Here is a 5759-nt window from a genome sequence, read left to right as displayed (position 1 = left end):
ACACCCTTTCAGGGAACCAAAGCAAACCACAGTTGAATGCTCCTCCATCCAGCCAGGTGGCTCTGTCTCCCATGGATTTATTGGCACAGGCTTCCCATTTCTCTATGCACTTCCATGTTTCAATACTTTTCTTCACCAAACCTTCCAAGGCAGACTAGGAAAGCACCTCTCCGTGGCAGAGCTAGATGCTCTGCAGGATGGTTTATTATGGCCTCAAGCTGCACCAGGGCAGGTTCAGATTGGACATCAGGAAAAAATTCTTCACAGAAAGGGTTCTGAGGCCCTGGCAGAGGCTGCCCAGGGAGGTGGTGGAGTCCCCATCCCTGGAGGGGTTTAAAAGACGGGGAGATGAGGTGCTCAGGGGTATGATTTAGCAGTGGGCAGGTACAGTTGGACTTGATGATCTCAAAGGTCTTTTCCAACCTAGGGATTCTATGATTCTATGGTTTGAGCAAGGCAGATGGCAAAATAGGGCTATGGTAGTCTAGAGAAGACTTCTTGAGGACAAGTGATAGGACTATGTGTCGTGGTTTGAGATAAAGCAGAATCAGTTTTCTGACTTCAGCTCAGTCTCATCTGAGTAACTTAATTTTTCTGAGAGTTAACTGCATGTTTTTCAGACAGTTTTTGTCTCAAGAACTGATCACACAGGGCACTGGGATGCAGAGAGGCCAATGCTTACATTTATTCCTGTGGAAACCAAGGCTATCCTTGAGCTGGTGGAGCCATAAGTCAAACAGGAGGAAGGAGAGGAGGACAGGAGAGGTGACCCCAAACTGACCAACAGAGGATTTGATCCCATAGACATCACACTTGGGATAAACTTGAGAGACCAAACGGGTCTCCTTCTCTTTTTCAAAGGTCAATGTCCATCGAGGACCGCATCTGTCTGTTTGCCCCCGATGTGGATCCGTGTGTTCCTGAACCCAGGTCCTGAGCCCAGCTCCCTCCCAGCCTCGGACCCTTCCCCTCGTGTCTGCTCTACAGCGTTTGTGGGGACATACAGACATTGAGAGGTGGGGGCATGATTTCATATATTTGTACAGATTTGTTATTTTCATCTTTATTATTTCATTAAATCTGTCGTTTTTAGTTTCCAACCAGTAAGTCTTTTTCCTCTCATTTCCCTTTCTCTGGGGGTAAGGGGAGAAAGGAATTGGAAGCCCAGCTGCTCAGTTTTAGCTGCCGATATTGGCTGGGTCAGGGCTAAACTATGAAACTATGACAGTTTGGAGAAGACCTGTTGTGGACAATTCTCCATTGCATGGCCAGAGCCACCAGCACACCGAGGTAAAGCTGAAAATACCAGAAACAAAAGCTTGGCTTTCCAGGTCTCCAGGCTTACTTATCTCACCTCGAGCATCTCTGATAGCAGTCGGCAACCCCATCTGCTGCAGCAGCAAGAGCCTGGGAAGATCACTTAGTGGTGAGGCAGCCAGATGTCAAGATCAGCCCTGGGGACAGCGTGGTCATCGTCAGAGACAAGCACTGTTAGAGACATCAGACCTTTGGAGCCGGGTTTTTTTTCCTGTGGAGGAGAATAACAGCGGTCAGAGCCCCATGGGGCCTCTTAGGCAACAGAAAGTGGAGCTTCAATGCCTCCAGGCCGGCAGATAACCCATCCTCGCAAAGCTGGGACTCATGCCTGTGCAAGCATGCATGCCGCCCTGGGCACCAAGATTATTAGTCCATGACTGGACTCCTTCCTATATCTTCCAGCTGGGTGAAATTAAATGGAAAAGAAATCCAATTAAGAAGGTCTCATCAAACACTGAGGGATCCTTCAGAGCCACCCGTGGCAGCTGTTGGGCTGATGGGATTCACAGCCCCTGCTCCCTCTCTCTCTCCAGCTCGCGAAGCCTGTGGTCACAGGAGGCTGAGCTCCAGCTGGGATTTGCTGCTGGTGGAGCCGTGACCACCCCGGCCTCCAAAACATGGCTTGCTGCTCAGTGGTCTTCTGGAACCACCAAAACTCAGCGCTTAACAGCATAAAGAGCTGCCTTCTCCTGCGAAGAGAGCAGCCACCAGGTTACAGACCCTGGCATGGAGCAACCTTCACAGCTCTGGGTGTCTGGAGCAGCTGCCGTGCCAGACCCTGCCTGCTCTGCCATGGGAGAAGGTACAGGTTTGGGTAAACGGGCTCTTCACGGGCAACGCTGTCTTTGCATCACCCTGGGGAGCAGAAGAACAAAGTACAAAGGAGATCTTTGCTCACTCACCAGTCAGGAACAAGGCACCGAGAGTCCTCACCAGCCCCACCGTGAGGGTGTAACGGGAAGACAGGGTGGGAGATGATCTTACAGCTGGACTTAAAGGTCTTTTCAAATCTAAATGAATCATAGAATCACAGAACGGTTTGGATTGGAAGGGACTGTGAAACCCATCCAGTTCCAACCCCCCGCCTGGGCTGGGACACCCCCACTGGATCAGGGGCTCCAAGCCACATCCAACCTGGCCTTGAACACCTCCAGGGATGGGGAAGCCACAACTTCCCTGGGCAACCTGGGCCAGGGCTCCCCCATCCACTCAGGAAAACATTTCTTCCTAATGACCAGTCTAAATCTCTCCTTTTTCAGCTTAAACCCATCACCCCTTGTCCTATTGCTATCTTTTTATTTCCCAGCCTGTATCCATCCTGAGGGTTGCCCCGACCCTGGTGCAGCACCTTGCAACTTGGCCTTGTTGAACCTCTCGAGGTTTTCACAACCCCACTTCTCCACCTTGTCCAGGTCTCTCTGGGTGACATCCCATCCTTCGGGGGTGTCAACTTCACCAATCAGCTTGGTGTCACCCACAAACTTGCTGGGGGTGTATTTGATCCCATCGTCTATGTCATTGATGAAAATATTAAACAATACTGGTTGTCCCCAAAGGGACACCACTCATCACTCATGATTCTATATGATGCGAAGGGCTTAATTCAGGCCACGGTGACAGCCAGGTGGGGAAAATTTCTGCTCCTTCTTGGTGCTCTGCTGGCTCTTCACATCCCCAGCATGCTTTCCGTGCTCACCACAGCCTACAGCATGGGAAATTCATGTGCCTCCCAGCCAGCTGGCAACAGCGGCTTCGCTTCAGTGTTCATTTATCCAGCTGGCTGGTAAGACAGGCTGAGAGCGAAGGAGACGCTGCGGTACCTAATCCACTGCAGAAGATGACAGCAGTTTCGATCTAATGGACCACGCTAAAGACGGCGTGACCAACGTGATGAATCAGAGCTGTGCGGCTTCCGTGGAACAGAGGAGCAGGGAAAAAATAAACACCAAGGTTTATAGACTAGATGTTAAGGAAGAAATTCTCCACACTGAGGGTGGGGAGGCCCTGGCCCAGGTTGCCCCATCCCTGGAGGGGTTCAAGGCCAGGTTGGATGGGGCTTGGAGCCCCTGATCCAGTGGGAGGTGTCCCTGCCCAGGAACACCAACTCCCCTTGACCCCAAAGGCAGGAACACTCTTGGCTCAGGTGGGACAATATCTACCAGGATGTCTATCAGCCTGACCAGCCTTGGAAGCTGGGATGCAGGACACTGTGGGTGCTTGTGGGACACCATGGGCTGGGTCCTCAAGCCCAAGAGCAGTGAGGGTGTCCCTCTCCACACCCCTCCAGGACCCCATGGGCTTCAACTCACCACGGCAGAGGTATCAGAGCACGGGAGACACGTCTAGATGAGGGCAAGAGCCTAAAGCATCTCCAGGATGAGCTGATGCCTCCTCTTGAACCTTTCAAAAATGACATATTTTTTTAAATCACTCCAGGAAATCAACTTAAAACCATATAAAACCCTGAACCGATACCACTGAAAAACAGCAACCGCCTCTCCTTAGCACAGTTTCAATCCCAGGGAGGGCAAAGTGCCAGAAATCAACTCGAAATCGCAGTCCATGGGAGGAATTCAGCTGCTTTGCTGATAAGCAGCAACATAAATCTTGAAGCCGGAGAGGTAGATCATCAAGGAGAAACGTTTAGAGAAATTAAATCCTTTTTCCTGCTTGTGTTAACAGGGAAAACTGAGTTGATTCGCAGGAGGACAACACTTAGCAATAACCAATTCATCAAAGTCCCCATTTGTTCTCATTCTCACGCCGGATTTGTCAAAAATCAGCTTTCCTTCACCCAACACTGGCATCACTTTTTAACCAAAAGAATCCGATTCTGGAGATATTTGTAAATAAAGCATTTTGGCAAATCCAGCCAGGAAAAACAGACAGGGGAAGGGCTTGATTAATGGAAATACACGTCAGGATAGAAGGGATTGAGGCAAGACAGCGAAGCAAAGATGAGGACAAGGGAATGACTAATCAGTGCAGCTGGGAAAATAACCCGGAGCAGAGGCCAGGGGAGGGTTAATGATACCAGAATAGGGAAACCTCCAAACTGGGATTCTGCATCTGTGCCTTTGCTGCAGTTGTTGCTCCTGGCTAAAGCAGGATCTGGAGACAATTCCATGCCGGAGCCACCTTGCCCCTCCCGCAGCCCATGGGGCTGGAGAAAACTCTCCTAGAAAGTGTCTTTGTGTTCCTTGGAGGAAAAGGTGATGAACTGGAATGTTGTAATGTTCTATCTGTCCACAATCATTGAAACAAAGAGATTATCAATGTATTTAATCCAAGAAAAAAACATGGAGCACATCTGACCTCAAAGCTTGGAAATTAGGGATTTAAGTAGCCAGGTTACATCCCATTTTCTTCTTTAGGGGCAGGATTTTCCTGTATCACAGTATCATGGAATGCTTTGAGGTTGGAAGGGACCTCAAAGCCCATCCAGTCCCACCCCCTGCCATGGGCAGGGACACCTCCCACTGGATCAGGGGCTCCAAGCCCCATCCAACCTGGCCTTGAACCCCTCCAGGGATGGGGCAGCCCCCACTGCTCTGGGCACCCTGCACCAGGGCCTCCCCACCCTCATAGCTAAACCTTTCTTCCCAAGATCTCATCTCAATCTCCCTCTTTCAGCTGAAAACTGTTCCCCATCTTCCTATCCCTGCAATCCTGATCAAGAGTCCCTCTCCAGCTTTCCCGGAGCCCCTTTCAGCGCTGGAAGCTGCTGTATTGCTAGAATCACAGAAGCACTTGGCTGGAAAAGACCTTTGAGATCATCAAGTCCAACCGACCCTGTCCACTACTAAACCAGATCCCTGAGCACCTCATCTGCCCATCTCTTAAACCCCTCCAGGGATGAGGGCTCCACCACCTCCCTGGGCAGCCTCTGCCAGGGCTGACAACCCTTTCTGTGAAGAATTTTGTCCTGACCGCTCCTGTATTCAATTTATTCGGCGCTTTAAACTTTGTCTGCATCCTCTGCAGTGTTTTCAGCAGCGCGGATGAGGTGGGCAGCCCCACAGATCGTTACCTGCCCTTTGGCACCAGGCATGACCAGGTTGATGTGCTCCCCCAGGACCTGTGACAGGAGAACCCTGTCTCACCAGGAGCTCCAGCAGGGATCTCGCTGGGCTACACACACCAGGTGCAGCCCACAGAGCAGCTTTGGCTCGCGGCATCGCAGCAAGCAGAGAAGAACAAACCCTGACATTTGTTGCCCTAGAGACAAAACTGATTTTTATCCTCATTCATCGGGGCAGAAAATCTAGAGAGCTGCAGCTGCAGCCCAGGTAGGAGCCCTGGGGCAGGATCACGGCTCTGCTCACCACCTGTCCTTTCCAGAGCTGTTCTTCCTCTCCGAGCCCCGTGCATCCCAGCAGCTGTGAAGGAACATGCACAGAGGAGCCCAACTCTTCCTTTAACAGAGGAGAATTTAAGGTGGT

The 5759-nt window shown here is 50.9% G+C and overlaps 1 long non-coding RNA gene across 1 annotated transcript; it reads right to left on the bottom strand.

Moving 5' to 3' along the window:
* Window positions 1–1090: 1090 nt before the first annotated feature.
* Window positions 1091–4674, bottom strand: LOC128852344 (uncharacterized). Its single transcript, XR_008450142.1, has 3 exons — window positions 3627–4674; window positions 2220–2327; window positions 1091–1528 (listed from the first exon to the last, which is right to left on the bottom strand). It is a non-coding gene; the product is annotated as an uncharacterized LOC128852344 (long non-coding RNA).
* Window positions 4675–5759: the final 1085 nt, after the last annotated feature.

This window comes from Cuculus canorus, chromosome 5 (assembly GCF_017976375.1).
Source record: "Cuculus canorus isolate bCucCan1 chromosome 5, bCucCan1.pri, whole genome shotgun sequence".
Classification (NCBI taxonomy): Eukaryota; Metazoa; Chordata; class Aves; order Cuculiformes; family Cuculidae; genus Cuculus; species Cuculus canorus.
The sequence above is the reverse complement of the archived record's forward strand: the minus strand, read 5'-3'. Positions and strand labels throughout refer to the sequence as shown.